We start from the raw sequence: 22,846 nt of genomic DNA, 5'->3' as shown, positions 1-22,846 counted from the left end.
GCAAGGCATAGATCCATTCGCCAGTCGAATGGGCAAGTTTTGCAATAAAAAGATGGTTGCACGCAGATTGCATATGTGTAAATAAATGTCATGTTGTAGCTGGCTCCGATAATAGATAGAGGCAGGCAGCCGAAAAGTTGTTCCATTTTTTTACGGTATTGATGTAGCTTCACGTAGAGGCATATTCTGTCGGACATGATTGTTACCACAGGGAGCGCAGCCATTTTTTACAAGCAAAAATAGTAGTAGGATGGCCGCAAACAGAACGAGAATTATGGGCACTGTTCCTGTTATTCCAAAGATGATCGAATGAATGAAGTCTGGTATTATACCAAAAACAGTTTGAAAGCCTGTCACAAGGCCGGAGGAGACAGTGTTAAAAACATGTGCCAGACCTTGAGTGTCAGATGTGTTGAAAATTGTGTAACAATTCACAAAGTGTAATGGGAGGTTCGTATTGAAAAGGGACTGTATTTTACTTGAAGTTCGTGCTATCTGCAGTCTATAAATTTATTTTGCAGAAGTGAGGGACACTTCTGTTTGAAACAAAAGCGCTTTCAGTTTGCTCAGTTTAATGAAATCTGTTTTCAAAGTAGGTATTGAATTCCAAGTTGAACTGTGGGAGTTACTTTGTGTGGGTGGGAATAGACATTGCCACAGGAAGTTACTCGGTTTGAAAGACATACGGTATGCCAGCTCACATTCCGTAGCAGTCCATGTTATTAAGAACCAAATAACTGCTGTTAAAGAGCTCTGTGACTGTTGGTCTAATTGTGGGAGTTGGAATGCTTTTAAGAAAGCACGCAAGATTGGGGGCTGTAAGCTTAAAAGCGTTGTGCAGTTATACATGCTTGCCTAGTAATGAATGATTGCCATTGTGGTCCCACTTTTCACCTGTGAGAAAAACTTCTGTATCCTCTTTAAGACAGCGATATGTAAATGGGAGAAACCACTGGTCGTGAATAAACGCGCTATTTTATATAATCACATACAACATGACAAACAACATGTACACCTAGCAGACACAACGACACTACGTACAGTGGGAACCGTGGCTAGCCATGTACGCAAACCAAACATGGCATGGCACCTCTGCCACACAATGCAGAATGCGGGGAGAGATGGGAGCAAAGTATGTGCGAAGGTGGCAAGTGATTCTCGATTATAAAAGTATACAATGCAAAGTGTTGAGGGGATGTGCCGAAGAGACTTGAGTATGCAGAGCACAGACATGTACATGTCAACATACACTGATGGTCTATTGAGTGAAGTGGACAGTGGACGCAACCATGATAGTACAGTCAGTAAGGAAGATTACAAAAACCTAGCGCATACATGCCCCCTTCCCCCCCAAAAATCTTTAGCGTAGTGGGCTGGCTCGGCGTACACAAGGCTAGCATAGGCACGTTTCTCTGGGTGTGGTTCTCTTCCGGAATGGCGAACGTGTCTGCCAGGTCTGCGCAGCTTACACCGCCACAAGGCTGATGGCGTGAGTGAAGGTGGGTGCGTGAATGATGCTCTCAGCCTGCTGTTACCCAGAAACCGTCATGGCCGCTGCGACGCACATATGCCCCACATATGCTCCACAGTTAACCTTTCGACACCGTCATATGTGAAAGAGGGCCCACCACGTGCCGGTGGAAGCTCCTGGGCTGAGGTCAGCGAGCTGGGAAGGCTTCTGAGATCAACGCTGGCTACCCTGACAAAGGCACACAACGCCCAGCCTGAGGCCCAGCACCGTGGAGTGCTCTGTATACTACTAACACAGTAGCCCAACAGGTACCAACAGTGGAACGGTGTTTTGATCCCACAATGGACGATGTTAGAACTGCATCTGAGAGTGGAGATGAAGGTACTGCCTTCGACCAGGTGCAACCAACTGTAGGTCCCAACAGTGGAACGGTGTCTTGATCCCACAATGGACGATGTCCGATATTACCTGCTGCTTGGTTTTCACAAAACTCCCTCCACTGAGGTGCATCACACTCTGTGCTTCCGTAGCTAACTGCTGCACATGACTATTGGGCTTGATTGACTGTAGTCGCTGGACTACACCGCGGTACAGCAGGTCCGAACAGTGAAACGGGGTCTTGATTCTATGATTGAGGATGTCCAAAGTTAAAGTCTGTGATGATTTCTGTGTACCCCCTCCGATCAGGTGCAACCAACTCCGTGCTTCCGAATCCAACGGCACGTGGCTGTGAGGCGTTAATGACCACTGCCTCTGGCCTACACTGTGGTCAGCAGGGCTCACAATTCAGATCGAGTGGTGATTTTTAAATTACGGAATCCAGTAGGCAACTAACTACAACATCTATTGAAATATACACAATATCCTTTTAGTATACTTGCTTGAAGAACTTTTTTTTAGATGAGTTATTGGTTTAGTACAATGACCAAATTCTTATTAGTAGTGGAAAAGAAAACTGAATAACCGTCTACACTGTGGACAGCAGAGATCACAATCCGAATTGTTTTGATTTATTTATTGCAGAGTTTTTTGTAAGTTATGCTGTTTCATTTTGTGAGGAGGAAGTGAGAAAAAGTATTCATGGATGTCTGTGCTGACTACTGCCTTCAATTTACACTGCAGACAGCAGTGTTCACAATTCAGATCGAGTCGTTATTGTAGATGACGCAGTCCTGTAAGCAAAAGACATTGCTCCAGTGCACTCTGTCCACACTACGCATACGCATCATCGCAGGCTCCGCATGCGCTTTTTGTTGCTTCGTGTACTGCAAACAGGACAGATCGGTCAATGCCACGTGGCTGTGGGCCCTTGCTGACTGCTCTCTCTAGCCTACACTGTAGACAGCACTGTTCACAATTGAGATCGAGTTGCTATTGCAGATGATGTAGTGTTGTAGGCAACAGACATTGCTCCTAGTACAGCCCGCCCGCAGCACGGATCATCGCTGGCTGTGCACATGCTGAATGCTTTTGATGTGGCTATCTGAGTGCACTAGAACTGATGGACCCTTTATGATACAATCTTTTTGTGTATTATTTAAGATCTGCTGCCTGTCTCTCAGTATACCACAAGTTATGGTTCTTTTACGATAGAATCTTTTGTGTATTATTTCATATCTACTGTCCCTACCTTACTGCAGCACAAACTATTGACCCTTTTATTATTGAATCTCTGTGTGTGATCCAATGATTAGTGTTGTAGATGATGCTAGCAGCAACCATTCCCTGAGGGCTGGTTCACGCTCACCCCACACGCATTCAGCACATACGTCACTGGATATGTGACCCTGGTAATAAAAAGGAGTCGAGCGCACGTGCCCGTACCCACTTCCACTATCTATCTGTGTCTGTGTGTTCATTATCTATGCATGATACTGCCCCTGGGCCGTACAACATTACATTGTGCTGTGGACAGCATATGCAACCAGGTTACCTCTGGCAGTGGGGAAAACTTTGGTTATGTAACTTTTAAGTGCATGGCTATCACAGGTGGAAGGCTACTTTACAGACCATGAATATTAATGAAGATGATGGTTGCATGTTGTGTGTAGTGTAAGATGTGTACATAGCAAAAAGTTTTCAAAAAAGCTCTCTAATCAGAAGAGGTGTGTCTCATCAAATGCTATAGAGAGAATGACTAAAATGGGTGGCGTTCTCCAACTGCTACAAGGGGAAATGTTATGAACTAATCAAATGCTTTTTTTTAGGTCACATGGCAATCGCGCACCCAGCGCACAAGGGGGCCGCAACCGATGCGATTTTGAGAAAATATATTTACCATAATATAAGTTTATTACAGTTTGAAATATATAAATGTTTAAAATATTTTAGATTATCGCTTGCTCTCATATACACTTTAAAGTTATTTAGATAAAGTTTTGAGACATAAAGAAACTAACACACTGTCAGCGTTTAAGACGTATTTCTTAAAAGAAAGGCAAAACTGATTTCAACTGCATTAGGAGCGTGTTTACAGGAATCAATAAATGGTTGACCGCCCGTGTTTAAGAATGCGTCGTACTGCGTTATGAAGCCCCGCTGGGTGGAGTCGATGCTACATAAGATATTACATAAATAAATATAAGGGGGCTGTTAACTTTGTTATTCTGTTCAGAGGTGGGGGTTTGCCCTTTAACTGAAGACCCAATAAGAGATGGCAGCTAACACTTGTTTGAAGAGGCGACCCCTTTCACTGGACCTATTTACCTCTCTTATCACAAGAGCCCCGCTGTCCCCAAACTAACCCCTCCTGCCACCTTTTCAGACCTCTTATCCGTCACCAGCGGCCTCCGCCCATGCGAGAGACATTAAACCTCTGTTAACACAGTCGGGCCGAGTGTCTGGTGTCAAAGGACGGCTGGTTATACAGGGGCTCGTTCGCAGGGCCTCGGCACCCGCTTTGAAGAGAAGTGAGGCAAACACGCCTGCATCCTGCAGCCAGCCAGCCGAACGTGGTTCGAGTCACTGCGTGCCGAGCCGGAGGCAGCCGCTGCACTACAGAGTAACACTTTTGGTGCACATGCGCACGATGTAAAGCATCGCGCGCATGCGAGAGTCTGGACAGGTCAGGCAAAAGAAAGTGCGAATGCAGGCAGCCAATCATGAAAAAAAAGCATTTACAAATGCAATAGGACTCGTATTTACGCGAGTCCAATTGCATTGTAAACAAAAATGCGGGCGCCGAAGAAGGCAGGAACAGGAGTGGGTGGGGGGGTGGGTGGTGGTCAGAGAAGTCATGGACTTTGGGAGGGAACAGGGGGAGGCAGGGGAACAAAGGAGTTGCTGAAGTAAAGGGTCTGATAGCCATGGAAGGATAAAAATAACGTTTGGCAGTAAGGAGGCGGAACTAATACGCCGGCAACCAATGAGAATGCAGCATTTCAGATTTGAGCCAATCAAAAGCATGGGCTGAAAGTGGCGGAGCTTTCCCCACAATACTGTATACAGCATCTCTCGCCGAGACAGCGCATGCGCTGCCTAGGCGAAACCTAAAAATGAGGAAATGGCGTGCCCGGTGCGACACCACACGTCTATGACATAACACAGGGCCTGGCAGCGTGCACTCGTCGCATACGGAACACGCAGCCGGCGCGACCCCATACGTATATGACGTAACGCGCGTCTTGGTACCGCGCACCCGTCTCATACCAAACTAGCAGCTGGCGCGACCTCATACGTATATGATGTTAGGCGGGATGCGGTGCCACGAACCTGTTGGACACGAAATGCGCATCCTTTACGAGTTTAGTAATATGGCGGATAGGATTTGGGTGCTGATGGAGCTTGGTACACTACTGTTACGGGACTCCAGTTTTCTAAAAAAAAAATAAAAAAAAGATATACATACTTTTTTTGAAGATATAAAACATTACATCATTTTTAAAAAATTTAAAAACAGGATAATAGAGTTCTAAAATATTACAAAAAAAATTGAAAATATATAGGTTTTATAAATATTAAAATATGAAATTAACATTTAGAAAACCTTTGAAATTCTCTGAAAATATAGGTTTTACAGACGTTATAGTTAGGAATTAGCATTTAAAAAACCTTTGAAATTCACTAAAAAAAAACATAGGTTTCAGGGACGTTCTAGTTAGTTGGACATTTGACTCATATAAAACCAGAGAAATGTGCCCGTTATAGTTGTAACTCGCGCGTCCGCAATGCACTGGTGATGATGTCACATATTACATCACTCATGACATGGTCAGTGACATCACTCATGACATCACTGATGACATCTCAAATGACATCACTGATGACATCATCCATGTGGTAATCTGATGCACATACTGATGCCCTAATATAAACTTTGATACACGCACTCTAAAATACAGACTACTATTTTTTAAACCATACACACAACAATGCCAGATACTACATACTATTTCCTAGGTCTGCACACACATCCAGTCACTTATACATGCAGTTACTCTTCAATACAGTACTATAATATGCACTCATACACCTATACATACAGTCACACTCTGCCACTCATCCATAGAGTTACTCACACACGTAGTCAGTCATGCAAAGAATCAATCACATACCCATTTACTCATGTATATAGTTATACACACCAACTCCGTTATTTATACACACACTACATCACTTATTTATGCAGATACTAACACATACTTACTGTGTTATACAATCACTGATACAAGCAGACACTCATTTATACACCCACTCTTCAAATAACTTACTCTCACGTATAGTCATTCATATACTCCAACACTCACATATACTGCCTTAAAACATATGTAGTTACTCACACATATACCACTGAGACATTCATTTACTCACCAACACACCCATACACACATTAACTTACCCATACAGCCCTTCCCAGATGCACTTTTGAATGCATACAACCAGTGAATCAACCACTCAGACATCTATGCACAGTCACACCCCACCACCCACCCACACAGACACTCAGGCACTCATACAGATACTCAGACAGCAAATCAATAACCCATTTAGACACTGATGTAGCTACTCACCAACCCATGCAGCCGCTTACACACCAACTGAGAGACTAATACAGACTTTCACACAGTTTAGTCACTAACCCATGCATTCAGTAAGACACGTTCAATCACTCACTTATACAGTCAGTCATGCACCTACTAAATAATCCATTCAGGCACTTGTAAATCCACTAATTTTTCAATACACCTTGGCATAGCTATATATGAAAAATATTTAAACTTTACAGAAACACACATTCACTGGATGATGTCATCAGTGATGTCATTTGAGATGTCTTCAGTGATGTCATCAGTGATGTCACTGACCATGTCATGAGTGATGTAATATGTGATGTAATCACCGGTGCATTGCGGGCGCGCAAGTTATAGTTAGCTCAACTAACTATAACCGGCCAATTTCTCTGGTTTTATGAGTCAAATGTCCAACTAACTATAACGTCCATGAAACCTATGTTTTTTTGTGAATATATATATGTGTATGTATATGTGTATGTGTATATGTATGTGTATGTATGTGTATATATATATATATATATATATATATATATATATATATATAATACATGCTTACACACACAGATATACATACACACACACACACACACACTCATGTGTTTTCCCCTGGACTACATGGGCAAGACCATGGATGGATGGGCAGCTTGCTCTTAGGTCTGTGTCGTAGTCCGTGTGCAGCACTAGGATAGTCTGTGTGGGATGTTACTTCTTACGTTGCCCTTTCGGTCTTAGTTGGACCTGTATTTGAAGTTTTGGCTAATATGTTTTTAGCTATGCTAATGCTTCCTTTAGGGTTGATGTTTTTCTTTATCAACATTGTGTACTTGATGGGTGTCTGGGATATTCTGCTAAACGTTTTGTTTGCTCTGTCTCTTAAAGGCTAGAGCATCAATCCGTGATCTGATGCCACATTGCCTCACACACCTGTTCTCTTAGACATCTTCCTTGAGTCCTTTGAGCAGCACAGGGCAGACATGAAGACATACCTCCTAATTCTGAAGGGTACTGACTGTTAAAGGATCTATTTTTTTTTCTTTCTCTTTTTACAAATTCCGGGATGGAATCTAAGAGTGGAGACGTTTGAAGCATGGATGCAGGGGTAAGACAACCTACAGATATGAGTGGATGGGAAGACCGTGGATAGGGCAAGAAAGTGGATGTGAAGGGATAGAGACTGCTGGCGAATATTATCCATGGTATGTGGGAAGTGGAAGGGGCAGTTGGTTGCTCACTTAACTACAGTATAGAACATTTAGTACAGCAGACGGCAAGTTAATGCAACAAAAGTGCAGGCAGATTTATTCTGTTTTTGATTTCCACCTGGTGGCTTCTCAGCATTTGGATTGGCTCCTAAAATGTTAGACTTTGAAGCCCTTGACATCTGTAGCAAACTTTCTGAAGCCTCGCAGCCACTCGAATCCGTAAATGTATTAGCCACACCTATTTTAGTCACCTGCAGGTAAATTTATATGACGCTTGCTAAACGCTTGTGATATATTTTCTTTTTTAAGGCACTTGGGGCCATATGTAGGTGGCCTAACATTTACCACTTCATAAATACCGAATTTTACCGATTCGGTATTTATGAAGTGGTAAATGCTATGTAGGTAATCCATCGGTAATATTTACCGATTCGGAATGGGTCGGTATTTTAGAATCGGTATTTACCGATTCGGTAATGGTAACTGGCTTCCCATTGATTCCTATGGGCCAGGAGGCCCATAGGATTCAATGGGAAGCCAGTTACCATTACCGAATCGGTAAATACCGATTCGGTAATGGGGGGAGCACAATCAAGGGTGGCAGGGTGTCACAGTGACACCATGTTGCACCCCTGATTCCTGCATGTGTGCACATGTGGCACACATACATGCCCTAAGGGCATGTATGTCTGCCACATTGCACACTTCTAAGTGCAAAAAAATGCTTTTTCAAAGCCATTCGTCATTTACCACCAAGTTGGTGGTAAATAACGAATCCCCACAACACCCACACACTCCCCCTACATCTCATTTCAGGATTCGGTATTTACCGAATCGATAAAATTACCGAATCGGTTACCGAATCCTGAAATGTGCCCCCTACATACCAAAAGCCTGAATACCGGTCGGTAACGGGATTTTTACCGAAAATAAGCCGTTACCGACCGGTATTGGGCTTCCTACATATGGCCCTTGATGCCTAGTGCAATAGCATTCTAAAATATGCTGAAAAACATTTTGACATAACGTCCTTCAAGACCAAAGCCTCTGCAGTTAAATTGAAAGTTCAGATGATGCCGATCATTGATCTAGTGTGCTGGTCTTGGCGACCATGCTTACTAGTGCCATGGTACATAGGCAGTGGTTAGTCTTGCCAGTAATGTCCTCCCTTGGCAAACGTGCCCGGTCTTTATGATGAGTCTTCTTCAATGTACCCATGCAACAAAGTTCCCCCACTCCTGGCGATAATGCCCATTCTTCATATGTTCTCCGTTGCCATGATACATATGCAACAAAGTGGGCCCAGTTTGAGCAATGATATTCTCTCATGCCAAACGCATATGGTCTTAGTGATAATGTACTTTTACCAAATGTGCCTAGTCTTGGAGATAATATCCTCTCTTAACAAATGTGCCTGGTCTTGGAGATAATCTTTTCTCTTGCCAAATGTGCCTGGTCTTGACAATGATATCCTCTCTAAATGAACGTGCCTGTCTTGATAATATCAGCTCTTACCAAATGTGCCTGGTCTTGGAGATAATATCCTCTCTTGCCAAATGCGCCTGATCATGGCGATGATATCCTGTCTTCCCAAATGTGCGTGGACTTGACGATGATATCCTCTCTTAACGAACATGCCTGGTCTTGGTGATAATATAGACTCATGTCAAATGTGCCTGATCTTGACGATTATATCCTCTCTTAATAAATGTGCCTGGTCTTGACACTGATGTCCTCTCTTAACGAATGTGCCTGGTCTTGAAGATAATATCGTCTCTTGACAAATGTGCCTGGTCTTGACGATGTTATCCTCTCTTAACGAATGTACCTGATCTTGGAGATAATAGTGTCTTTTGACAAATGTGCCTGGTTTTGACGATGGTATCCTCTCATAACGAATGTGCCTGGTCTTGGAGATAATAATTGTCTCTTGCCAAATGTGCCTGGTCTTGGAGATAATATCCTCTCTTGTCAAATGTGCCCAATCATGGCAATGATCTCCTGTCTTACCAAATGTGCCTGGTCTTGGCGATAATATCCTCTCTTCACGAATGTGCCTGGTCTTGGAGATAATATCATCTCTTGACAAATGAGTCTGATCTTTCCGATGATATCCTCTCTTAACGAATGTTCCTGGTCTTTGCAATAATATCCTCTCTTGCCAACTGTGCCTGGTCTTGACGATAATATCCTCTTGACACATTTGCCTGGTCTTTGCAATATTGTCCTCTCTTAACGAATGTGCCTGGTATTTGCAATAATATCCTCTCTTAACGAATGTGCCTGGTCTTTGCAATAATATCCTGTCTTAATGAATGTGCCTGATCTTTGCAATAATACCCTTTCTTAACGAATGTGCCTGGTCTTTGCATTAATATCCTCTCTTGCCAACTGTGCCTGGTCTTGACGATAATATCCTCTTGACACATTTGCCTGATCTTTGCAATAATGTCCTCTCTTAAAGAATGTGCCTGGTATTTGCAATAATATCCTCTCTTAACAAATGTGCCTGGTCTTTGCAGTAATAGCCTCTCTTAACGAATGTGCCTGGTCTTTGCAATAATAGCCTCTCTTAATGAATGTGCCTGGTGTTGACAACGATATCCTCTCTTAAAGAATGTGCCTTGTCTTGGCGATGATGTCCTCTCTTGCCAAATGTGCCTTGTCTTGGCGATGATGTCCTCTCTTGCCAAATGTGCCTTGTCTTGGCGATGATGTCCTCTCTTGCCAAATGTGCCTTGTTTTGCCGATGATATCCTCTCTTGCCAAATGTGCCTGATCTTGGCGATGATATCCTCTCTTGCCAAATGTGCCTTGTCTTGCCGATGATATCCTCTCTTGCCAAATGTGCCTGATCTTGGCGATGATATCCTCTCTTGCCAAATGTGCCTGATCTTGGCGATGATATCCTCTCTTAACGAATGTGCCTGGTTTTGGCGGTTATGTTATGTAAATTCATTTGTATCGCGCACAGATACTCAGCAGAGTGTCCCGGCGCATACTCCAAGAAAAGGAACCACTAACTAAAGAACTATTCAGAATAAGAAGGTTTTAAGCTTTCTTTTAAAGATCAAAGGATCAGGAATACTGCGTAGAGTCCGGGGTAAGGCATTCCATGCCAGAGCAGCTTTACGCACAAAGGAACTCCCACCCAGCCTCTGGCGTTTGAATCTCGGGGTCAGCATCAGGAACAGAGAGGAAGACCTCAACTCTCTCTCTGGTTCATAAAAAACAAACCTCTTCTGGAGGTAAACAGGACCCAGCCCGTATAAGGCCCTGTGAGCAATCACCAGGGTTTTGAATTTAATTTGTGCCTCCACTGGAAGCCAATGCAAGGAGCGCAAATGAACGTGCATACTACACCTGCAAGATAAACCCAGCAGAAGTCTGGCAGCCGCATTCTGAACAATCTGTAATTTGTTCAGAAGGAAGCCAGGGATGCCGACATAAAGTGCATTTGCATAGACCAAGCGAGACAGAATCAGAGCCCGAACCACCGTTTCTTTGGCATGTCTGGGAAGAAAAGGCAAAAACGTCCTCAAAGCCTTTAATATGCCAAAACAAGACCCCGCCAGATATTTAACCTGAGTGGAGAAGGACAGATTCTCATTGAACCAGACCCCCAGATTTTTAGCAGCCGTACCCATAGCCTTAGGCATGGGAAAGCCAGGGGGCCAAAGCCTCTCCCGGAAGTTATCAGGAAACACCCCGAACAAGAGAACCTCTGATTTCTCCTCATTACATTTAAGCTGTGCCTGAGCAAGCCAGCCAAAGACTGTGAGAAGACAATGTTGTGCTAGAAGGACTGAATCTTCCGCCTTATTCCAAGAGAACAGGAGGTGGGTATCATCCGCATAAGCCATCACCTTAGCCCCTAGGGACTTCGCCAAATAAATCAGCGGAGTCACATAGATGTTAAATAAAAGGGGACTAAGGGATGACCCCTGGGGGACACCTGTAGCTACCTGCTGAGGTTCAGAAGCACAGGGAGGAAGCCAAATCTGCTGTGAGCGGTCCTCCAAGAAATATTTAACCCAATGCCAGACCGAGCCCGAGATCCCAATCTCTGAAAGGTTATATCCTCTATTGCCAAATATGCCTGGTCTTGGCGATATATCCTCTCTTAAAGAATGTGCCTGGACTTGGCGATGATATCCTCTATTGACAAATGTGCCTGGTCTTTGCAATAAGATCCTCTCTTAACCCCTTCGCCGCTATGCCCCCCCCCCCTCTTGTTCTAAGCCTTTTTTGGGCTATTTGGGGTAGTTCGCACTTAGGCCCCTGTAACTTTTTGAGCACATAAGGTATCAGAGCCAAATTTGCATCCTTTTTACCCCAACATCATGGGGATTCTAAAGGTACCCAGAGTTTGTGGATTCCCCTGAAGGGCACCCAGAAATTAGCCAAAATACAGCTAAATGTTCTTTTTTTGGTGGAAAAATTGGGAAAAAGTGCTACAGATGAAAGTGTCTGGTCTTTTCCATGCAAATGGTATCAAAAAAGGGATTGTGGTGCTGAAATCGCCATCTTCCCAGCTTTCAGGGACAAGCAGACTTTTGTCAGAAAACCAAAATGTTTTACAAAGGGTTTGGCATTTTTCTGGGACATAGCCTATTTTTGCTATTTTTTGTGCTTTCAACCTCCTTCCAGTTAATGGTAGAAATGGGTATGAAAGCAATAATGGATCCTGGAAAGCTATACATTTTAGAAAAGTAGACAAAATTCTGAATTCAGCAAGGGCTCATTTGTGTAGATCCTTCAAGGTTTCTTTATAGAAACTAACAGTTAAATATAGGAAAAATTGAAAATTAGTTGGAAAAAAACAGCCATTTGTCCCAACGTTTTCACCTGTAACTTCTTCTAATTGTGGCAGCTGTTTGAAAGCAATATACCGTTACATCTGCTAGACCTTTCTGGTTGTGGGGATATATAGGACTTGTAGGTTCACCAAGAACCCGACGAACTCAGAGAAAATACCTGAGCAGCGTCTTGCAATGGTTTTTCATTATGTTCCGGGTATATAGCAATTAATTTGGGAAAATATATACATGGAAAAATCGGTATGAAAGACACCTATATATTTCTGAAATTGGAACAAAATATAGAGTTTAGAAACAGTAGATATTTGAACATTTCCGAAATTGTGAGAACCCATACTAGCATGAGACTTATAGTTCATTTTTCAAAATGACTTCTTTTTTACACATTCTTTCATTTGGAAGGCAGAAATGCTTCGAAAGTCAATAGGTGATAACAGTTGCTCTACAATTCTGTGTTACCCTAAGTCTCCTGATAAAAATGGTACCTCACTTGTGTGGGTAGGCCTAGTGCCTGCGACAGGAAACGGTCCAAAACGCAACGTGGGCACACTTTATTTTTACAGTGAAAACTAACCCCTTTTTTTGCAAAGTGCCTAGCTGTAGATTTTAACCCTAGCTCTGCCGGCACCTAGGGAAGCCTAGCAAACCAGCAAACCTATACATTTTTTTAAACTAGATACCCTGGGGAATCCAGGATGGGGTGACTTGACTGGCTCTCACCAGGTTCTGTTACCCAGAATCCCTTGCAAACCTCAAAATCTGTCCCAATAAACACTTTTTCCTCACATTTCTGTGGTGGAAAGTTCTGGATTCTGCGTGCATCCACAAAATTCCACGCACCCCGCGTTCCCCAAAGTCGTCCGAGAAAAATGGTACCTCACTTGTGTGGGTAGGTCTAGTGCCCGCGACACGAAACGGCCCAAAACGCAACGTGGACACATCACATTTTCACAGTGGAAACTGAGCCTTTTTTTGCTAAGTGCCTAGCTGCAGATTTTAAACCCTAGCTCTGACGGCACCTAGGGAAACCTAAAAAACCTATACATTTTTTTAAACTAGACACCCAGGGGAATCCAGGATGACAGTGACATCGTGCCACAGAGCCTGCCGCTTCCCGTGCCCTTTGTTATTCCTGGTTGAAGGAGAGTTATTAAAAGGGGCAGCTGGACACCGCACTGGAACGCAGTGCCCGGTAGTGGCTCGGTGCGGTGCCAGCTGCGGTGGTTGCACTCGCAGTGACATCGTGCCAAAGTGCCTGCCGCTTCCCGTGCCCTTTGTTATTCCTGGTTGCAGGAGAGTTATTAAAAGGGGCAGCTGGACGCCGCTCTGAGAGCTGTGCCTGGGAGTGACACGGTACGGTGCCATGGGGCTGCGCTGGCTGCACGCGCAGTGCCCGCGTGCGCCGAAGCGCGCGGACTCCTTGTTCTAACGCTGCCGCCCTTCTGCGCGCTTCAGATGGCAATAATTCCAGTGATTGCAAAGTGTCTGCTTTCCACTAATTAGCGGCATGATTTGTGAAACGCTGGCTATTTATTTAATTAATCACCAGCACAAAGCCTATAAAGCCTGCCCATATTTTAAAAGACCATGCGCCTTTGCCATGTGGTTAATAGAATGTGGCACATTAAAAAGGGACATGGTGATGTATTACAAATCTCTCCCCCCCCAGCTGGGTCTGGCTGCGGCCAGAGCTCCAGGGTGGTGCTGCTCCGAGCCCCTACAGTCCTCTTCCAGTGTTCTATTTTTAAAGGAGTTTATCTTTTCGAAAGTATCTGCTCTCAAACAATGCCCCATGGCATCTTTTTAAGGCACTGAAGAATGCTCGGTCTGGGCTTAATTATGGGCGCGGTTCATTATGTGGTGAGTTATGCGGCGACGAAGCTTGTGCGGTACATTATTCGCCTCGCTGTAAAACGTAGTGCAGCAGAGTTGCACAAAACTGCATACTTCCTGTAGTGTCCAAGCATGGACACGTTCTAGTGCTCCGACCTGCTGTATTACACTGTACACCCACCCACCACAGACGTCACTGTGTCAGGTGACGCTGTCAATAAAAGGGGCCGAGCGCACGTGCTCGAGGCCATTCCCACTATCCCCAACTATGTGTCCTGTGTCCTCCTTCACCTAGCATGTGGGCCTAGGGCCCATCATTACATTGGCGACGAGGATGGTACTATGCCCCGCGTGTGCAGCCTTCGTTCTGCGTGAAGGGGGAGAGAAGTACCGAGCGTAAAACCCCTGCAGGCGCGGATGACGCCTAATCGCCCGCCGGGCGTGCACAGAGCCCTAGCCACGAGCGGTGACCGGGAGCCCACCCCGCACCGCCACGAAGACCGGGAGGCCGACGCTGTGCCCCAGGGCGGAAGCGTGGCAGTCGGGTGCCCACCCCGACCTGCCGCTGTGCCCAGAAGCGCCCCGGAGTAAAGCACCGGCCGAGCGGAGCCCACCCGCATCGGCCGCGACGCCGTGATTCTGCAGGACGAGGTCCCCGACCCCGTCGACCCTGCCGCTGTGCCCGGAGGTGCCCTGAAGGACAGCAAGCCGAGCGGTGCCCACCCGCATCGGCTGCGACCCGGCAAGTGGCGAGTAACACGCGGTGCCCACCCGCGGAAAGAAGGAGGCCCGCCAACTGCAAGTAAAAGCGGAGCCCACCCGCGTGAAAAGCCCTGCCGGGCATAAGGTGAGCCCTGGAGCGCCGGACCAATTGAAGCGGACGGGAGCCTACCCCGCCGCGATAGCAAAGCGCCACCAGCGGCCCCCCCCCGCGCGGTCCGTGACGATATGAGACCTGCTGCGGGGGCGGGACGAGCAGAAGTATCAAGCGGAGCCCACCCGCGACGGACAACAAGAAGCGGCACCAGCAGCCCCCCCGCGCGGTCGGGGAAGCGACGCGACCTGCTGCGGGGGAGGAACGAACTGAGGGTAAAGCGGAGCCCACCCGCGAAGGAGCGCGAGACCTGTCTGGCCCGCGACGCACACAACAAAAGGATATAAAGGCACTACCAGCGGGTGCCTACCCCGCATGACCACAAGTGTGCCGACACACCCCACCCCCCCCCTGCCGCAAGAAACTGCCGCGAGCAGGGAGGGCGATGTCAAGAAGTAAAGAATGGCCGCCGCCGGCCATAGCAGTGTGCGGGACCCCCAGCAGTGCTCCCACAAGTAGCATGCGGCCAGCGCCGCCGAAAGTTAACCTCAAACTGAGTGCGCGATGGCACTACCTGTCACCATGCCCCTAGGAGTTCCGAAGAGGAAGGAAAACCCAGCGTGACAGCGGAGCAGTGCTGTGTTGCCCTCTGTGCAGCTTACTGGCCATGCCTGAGCCCCCCATGCCTCTCAATAAACTTAAGCATACAAATAAATAAAAGTAGACAAAGAGACTCACCTGCTGCCACGTCCTGGACTCCACAGCTCCAGCCCCATCTGGACTCCACTGGTCTGCCTGGCTCCAGCTCCCCTCCAGCTCTCCTAAGCACGAGTGAAGCCTGGAGGAGTGGAAAGGAAAACAAGGCATAGAGTTCTGGCAGTACAGAATGGTTGCTGCTGAAGCCAAGGAAAAGCAACACTGCCACCCAGTGGCCACCGGCAGTACTGCAGCAAGAGGAAAGTCAACAAGCCTACAGCAAGCCAAGGAAGTCCAGCAGCCACAGGAGACCGACGGCTCGCAGCGCAAGGCAGAAGAGGCAGCAAGGCACGTACCGCAAGGTCTGACGGATGCGCGAAGGTGAGCGCACGGGAATGCGACGGAGGCGCACAGGAATGTGCCAGAAGCGCAGGAACGCGACAGAAGCACAGGAAGAAGAGACGGTGTGCCACAGGGATGCAGCGTCATCCCGCAGCAACAAGGAGGAAGAAAGAAGAACGGTGTCGAGCCACATCCACCCCAGCGAGGACTGCGCTGTCGCCGCATCAAGTGGAGCGAACCCTCAAGAGAACAAACGGACTCAGCGCAGTTGTACCCCGGACGCGGACAGTACACTGCAGCGCCTACACGAGAGGAACCCACTGAAGAGGATGGGCGCAGCAAAGTATCCAACACTGGCGGCCAAGGATGCAGAGCAACACCCAGTGGCGCCAAGAAGCCACCACATCAAGTGATCCTGATACTAGGAGCAACGCTACACTGAAGAGGTACCACGACGGTACGAAGAGTAGCACGCACCAGCGCCTGACAAGGCAGCGGACACAGGTAGTCACACGACGTGACGCACCTCGTGAAGCCGACCAGCCAAAAATGGTCGCACCACAAAGGCCCAGCCGACCTGCCAAACGGTCGCACCACAAAGGTCAAGCCGACCAGCCAAATGGTCGCACCACAAAGGCCAAGCCGACCTGCCAAACGGTCGCCCCACAAAGGTCAAGCCGACCAGCCGAACGGTCGCACCACAAAGGCCCAGCCGACCTGCCACATGGTCGCACCAAAGAAGCACACACAAAGAGGTCTGACGCAAGACCGAAGATATCCTGCCAGTGATCGGCAGCGCGGACCGTCAAGTGGTCCAAAGAAGCTCAAGAAGAACCAAAGCAACTGGTGAAAGGGAGAAGACCGAAGCGGACCATGAGCATGGCCCCACGAACTTCAACCGACGTAACTGGTGACAAGGTGAAGATGAAGAGAAGGTCACGACCCTAACTCGGAATGCTGAGGAAGATGAAGAGAGTGTTCTCGGACGAGGACAAGACCAGGGGGAACACGTGCAGAGTGCGCGCGCTGCATGGAGAAGCCTGGCCAGACAAGAGGAGAACAGAAACGGTCCAGAGTAGGTCGTGAAGCGAAGAGATGAAGAGACCAGGGTGGCACGTCCGCCACTAAGAAGAAAGAAGACATCGCAGTGGCACGTTTGCCACTACAAGAAAAGAAGATGTCTGAGTGGCACGTTTGCCACTACAAGAAAAGAAGGATGTAGATATCGGAGTGGCACGTTTGCCACCAAAAGAAAGGGGAAAGGAAGAGATCTGAGTGGCACGGTTGCCACTGCAACAAAAGAAGAAGTCAGAGTGACATGACATCCGCACGGAGAAAGAAATAGAGGAAAGAGAGAAGAGTGTGGCAAGTCTACTCGCACCTCAAAGACAAGGAAGGTGACAAGCGTCAGAACACGGTGCGCAAGTCCTGAAGAACACCCGTGGCACGGAGAAAGACCATCTGTTTGATGATGCTTTCAGCGCACCTGGGATCTGCAGAGGTGAGCAGGCCGGACCATTCGAAACACCCACCTTTGGGGTCACACGGACACTGGACAACGCCAGCCGTGGTGACCCAGGGGCAGAGGCCTCAGGGATGCCAGTGAGAGAGCGTCCCCGCGACGAGAGATGGTCATCAGCCGCCCTCCAGCAAAGGTCCCAGGAGGATGAAGACATTGTGTGCGAAGATAGGAGCCAACAGCTACCCTCCAGGCACGACTGCAGAACCCGAGGTGAGACTTGTCGTCTCCTCTGCACCCACACGGATCGGCGTGCGAGTAACACGACACAGTACACCCAGCTCAGGACGAGTCGGAGGGCCTCAGGGATATCCCGTGGCAGGGGAACACCTGCGAGAGAGGCATCCTGGTGAGAGGGGTGTCTTGCAACCAATCCGTTTTGCAAAACAGAACACACGCCACAGATAAAGAAAAGGACTGGACGAAAAGACGAACGGCAACATCTAGCGGTAAAAAACCACAAGAACTCAACTGCGTTTGTCGCCAAGAAAGTAAAAGCGAAGGAAAGACTGTGAGAACAACTTCAAGGCAGAGCCGTCAAACAGACTAGATCCATCGAGCACCCATGACTGGTGCCACAGTGAACTGGTGATCGTCTGCGACAGGAAGAGCATCGTCCGCGACAGGAAGAACATCTTCTGCGACTCCAAGCAGCTGAAGCGTGAGCGATTCTGCAGAAGTTTGGTCACTGTATTACAACTGTGTATATCTTTCTTTCTCCCCCAGGTTGAACTTTGACGTTGGGTTTTGTTATTAAAAATTGGGAGGGATGTAGTGTCCAAGCATGGACACGTTCTAGTGCTCCGACCTGCTGTATTACACTGTACACCCACCCACCACAGACGTCACTGTGTCAGGTGACGCTGTCAATAAAAGGGGCCGAGCGCACGTGCTCGAGGCCATTCCCACTATCCCCAACTATGTGTCCTGTGTCCTCCTTCACCTAGCATGTGGGCCTAGGGCCCATCATTACACTTCCTTCTTTTCGCCGGGATTGCCGAGTCTTTCTGTGTGCCGCGCCGCGAGCACATTTCTGAGGGCGAAAAAGAAGAAAAGAACACGAACGCACAGAGGTGCAGTAACCGTTCTGTGATTAGGCGCTCATCTTCCAGCGCACTGTACACGTACCCGAACAAATGTCTCTATTTTTCGTCTCCTATACTCGAATAAACCTATCACTTCATATCTTGCACTGCTCCGAAAGTGGCATTTCTAATGCATGCACAAATTGGTGTGTGTTTGTTATTTGCCAAGCTTCGAGATTAAACTGGGCAATTCCTGCCCCTGCTGCCCCACACTGTCCTCAGAGCCTCGCGCACTCCGAAGTGGCGCAGAAACCAACTGCCTGGTGCACCCTAAAATATGATAATGACACGTATTCATTCCATTAAGAGAGCTCTGTGCGTTAAGCGCTCGCTGCTGAAACATGCCTGTGACCTGGAGGTCATCTGTTTAAACGCCGGCCGCGCCAGGTCAGCCTTTCATCCTGCTCAGGTCTATGATGGCAACACCCGTGATTAACAGCAGAGTGAAACAAGTTCACTAGCGCTGAATGCCGAACACGAGTAACTCCTGTCACACAGTTCTTAGCAGACACTGGGAGTTCAAACACCAGCACTTGCTTTCATTTTTGCATCAGAAATTGTTACTTTTCTTTTCCGTGCTAGAAAAGCGGGACCAAAAACATAGCCAGACTGCAAATAAAAATAAAAGGGGTTTCTGTGGTGACAGGTGGACGGTGCCTTGAGAGCTCAGTTGCACTATGTTCCTGGCTACAAATGTGTCTATTAATTGTGTGTAAACCCCTGTTTATTCAGGGGGTCGGAATTACGTGTTTACTTAACGCATCCGGTAATTATCGCGTGTTAATTCATTAACTGAACTTTAATTACATTTTGCAAGTGTGAGCTGCCAAAATTCAAAGGGGGTAAAAGATAGGGTATTTACGGTATCGTGCGGATTTTGGTGCGTGAAACACCGTGGGCCGAATCACGAATTTAGATGTGGAACCTCCTGATCAATAATACCGCAGGTGTGTTATTTATTGGTCGCGATACATAGCACCTATTGCGAGTTTGTGGGGAATAACCTGCAGATTTTGATGTTTAACTCACCAAGGTCTGTATGATGCAGTAAATACCTTCCGCGTTGCCCCTGTTGCATTTTAACAGGTTTGATGCGCAGAAATTTAAGGAGGGTTGAGTTATTTAATGCATCCGATAATTATAGGTAACGTTAAATACCTTCCAACTCGTGATTGTAACCTGTGTGTAAACAGCCATTAGTGGCATTGCAGCGTTGTTCACTTTCCAGCCTTGTCCATCAGAGTGGTCATCTTCGGTTGTGTGGAGGTGTACGGTCAGCAGGGTGGGCGTGTCACTTTGAATCAGTTGTACGCTTCATGGGTGAGACAGGAGGGCAGCACAGTTCTGCTAGCATGTTATACTAGGTGCCCAGTGCCTGTCATGTGTGGCAAACAGCGAATGGCCGCAGAAGGTCCAAGGACTATTGTTTGTGTCAATTTTTTCAGAGAGTGAAGCTTTACACGTTTGTTAGTGAGGTGTAGCGCAATTGTAAAGACAGCAAGCTAGTCTATTTTGGGATAAACAGATGGAAACCGCAGCAGTGTAATTCAGCTGCGTAAGAACGTGTGCTTTTTTTAGCGTGTTAAACCAGAAGAATGGGGTGAGGTCCAAAATGTGATAACTTCACAGTTTTCATTTAGTACAAATCACTCCAAAAAGAGAGAGTACTGGAGAGGTTTTTAAGGAGGTTGCTAAATAAACTCCCTCTTGACATATACAGAAGCTTCGTTGAGCTAATATGGGATACTGTAAAAGCTCATGTGCAACTGGTAACCCCATCGTTTTTGACGGGATTCGATGGTGGTCAAGGCAAGCTTTGTAGACTGGTGCTCCATGGTGGTGAAGGGATGCTTTGTAGACTATCCCTCCATGGCGGTGAAGGGATGCGACTATCCCTCCATGGTGGTGAGGGATGCTTTGTAGACTGTCCTTCTATGGCGGTTGAGGGATGCTTTGTAGACTATCCCTCCATGGTGGTGAAGGGATGCGACTATCCCTCCATGGTGGTGAAGGGATGCTTTGTAGACTCGGGCTCCATGGTGGTGAAGGGATGCTTTGTAGACTATCCTTCCATGGTGGTGAAGGGATGCGACTATCCCTCCATGGTGGTGAAGGTATGCTTTGTAGACTATCCCTCCATGGCGGTGAAGGGATGCGACTATCCCTCCATGGTGGTGAAGGGATGCTTTGTAGACTATCCCTCCATGGTGGTGAAGGGATGCTTTGTAGACTATCCCTCCATGGCGGTGAAGGGATGCGACTATCCCTCCATGGTGGTGAGGGATGCTTTGTAGACTGTCCTTCTATGGTGGTTGAGGGATGCTTTGTAGACTATCCCTCCATGGTGGTGAAGGGATGCGACTATCCCTCCATGGTGCTGAAGGGATGCTTTGTAGACTATCCCTCCATGGTGGTGAAGGGATGCTTTGTAGACTATCCCTCCATGGTGGTGAAGGGATGCTTTGTAGACTATCCCTCCATGGTGGTGAAGGGATGCTTTGTAGACTATCCCTCCATGGTGGTGAAGGGATGCGACTATCCCTCCATGGTGCTGAAGGGATGCTTTGTAGACTATCCCTCCATGGTGGTGAAGGGATGCTTTGTAGACTATCCCTCCATGGTGGTGAAGGGATGCTTTGTAGACTATCCCTCCATGGTGGTGAAGGGATGCGACTATTCCTCCATGGTGGTGAAGGGATGCTCTGTAGACTATCCCTTCATGGTGGTGAAGGGATGCTTTGTAGACTATCCCTCCATGGTGCTGAAGGGATGCTTTGTAGAATATTCCTTCATGGTGGTGAAAGGGATGCTTTGTAAACCTGAGTCACCATAGTGGTAAAGGGGTGCTTTGTTAGACTATCCCTGCATGGTGGTGAAGGGATGCTTTGTAGACTCGGACTCCATGGTGGTGAAGGGACGCTTTGTAGACTCGGACTCCATGGTGGTGATGGGATGCTTTGTAGATTATCCCTGCATGGTGGTGAGGGATGCTTTGTAGACTTTCCCTTCATGGTGCTGAAGGGATGCTTTGTAGACTATTCCTTCATGGTGGTGAAAGGGATGCTTTGTAAACCTGAGTCACCATAGTGGAAAAGGGGTGCTTTGTTAGACTATCCCTGCATGGTGGTGAACGGACGCTTTGTAGACTCGGGCTCCATGGTGGTGAAGGGATGCTTTGTAGACTCTGGCTCCATGGTGGTGAAGGGATGCTTTGTAGACTATCCCTCCATGGTGGTGAACGGACGCTTTGTAGACTCGGGCTCCATGGTGGTGAAGGGATGCTTTGTAGACTATCCCTCCATGGTGGTGAAGGGATGCTTTGTAGACTATCCCTCCATGGTGGTGAAGGGATGCTTTGTAGACTATCCCTCCATGGTGTTGTAGGGATGCTTTTGTAGACTGGGGCTTCATGGTGGTGAAGTGGTGCTTTGTAGACTATCCCTCCGTGGTGAAGGGATGCTTTGTAAACCTGAGTGCCTTGGTGGTAAAGGGGTGCTTTGTTAGACTATTCCTTCATGGTGGTGAAGGGATGGTGTGTAGACTGTTTCAGCGTATCAGTAGCGGGATGATTTGCAGACTCTGGCTCCATGGTGGTGAATGGATGCTTTGTAGACTATCCTTCCATGGTGGTCAAGGCATGCTTTGTAAACCTGAGTGCCATGGTGGTAAAGGGGTGCTTTGTTAGACGATCCCTCCATGGTGGTGAAGGGATGCTTTGTAGACTTTCCCTCCATGGTGGTGAAGGGATGCTTTGTAGACTATGCCTCCATGGTGGTGAAGGGGTGTTTTGTAGACTCGGGCTCCATGGTGGTGAAGGGATGCTTTGTAGACTTTCCCTCCATGGTGGTGAAGGGATGCTTTGTAGACTATCCCTCCATGGTGGTGAAGGGACGCTTTGTAGACTCGGGCTCCATGGTGGTGAAGGGATGCTTTGTAGACTTTCCCTCCATGGTGGTGAAGGGATGCTTTGTAGACTATCCCTCCATGGTGGTGAACGGACGCTTTGTAGACTCGGGCTCCATGGTGGTGAAGGGATGCTTTGTAGACTATCC

At 47.4% G+C, this 22,846-nt stretch overlaps 1 protein-coding gene and 1 long non-coding RNA gene across 2 annotated transcripts in view; one reads left to right on the top strand and one right to left on the bottom strand.

The window, feature by feature from the left end:
- LOC146868803 (uncharacterized) overlaps positions 1–16,002 on the bottom strand; it is a 102,704-nt gene extending 86,702 nt beyond the window's left edge. The window contains exon 1 of the long non-coding RNA XR_014966427.1: positions 15,891–16,002. This is a non-coding gene — a long non-coding RNA (uncharacterized LOC146868803). The remainder of the gene's footprint in view (positions 1–15,890) is intronic.
- Positions 1–22,846, top strand: part of MAPKAP1 (MAPK associated protein 1) — an 826,525-nt gene that overhangs the window by 230,423 nt on the left and 573,256 nt on the right. The gene's annotated exons all lie outside the window — the stretch shown is intronic.

The sequence above is a fragment of the Triturus cristatus genome, chromosome 1_2 (genome assembly GCF_964204655.1).
Source record: "Triturus cristatus chromosome 1_2, aTriCri1.1, whole genome shotgun sequence".
Taxonomy (NCBI): domain Eukaryota; kingdom Metazoa; phylum Chordata; class Amphibia; order Caudata; family Salamandridae; genus Triturus; species Triturus cristatus.
Note: the sequence above shows the minus strand (reverse complement) of the source record. Positions and strands in the feature narration are given on the sequence as shown.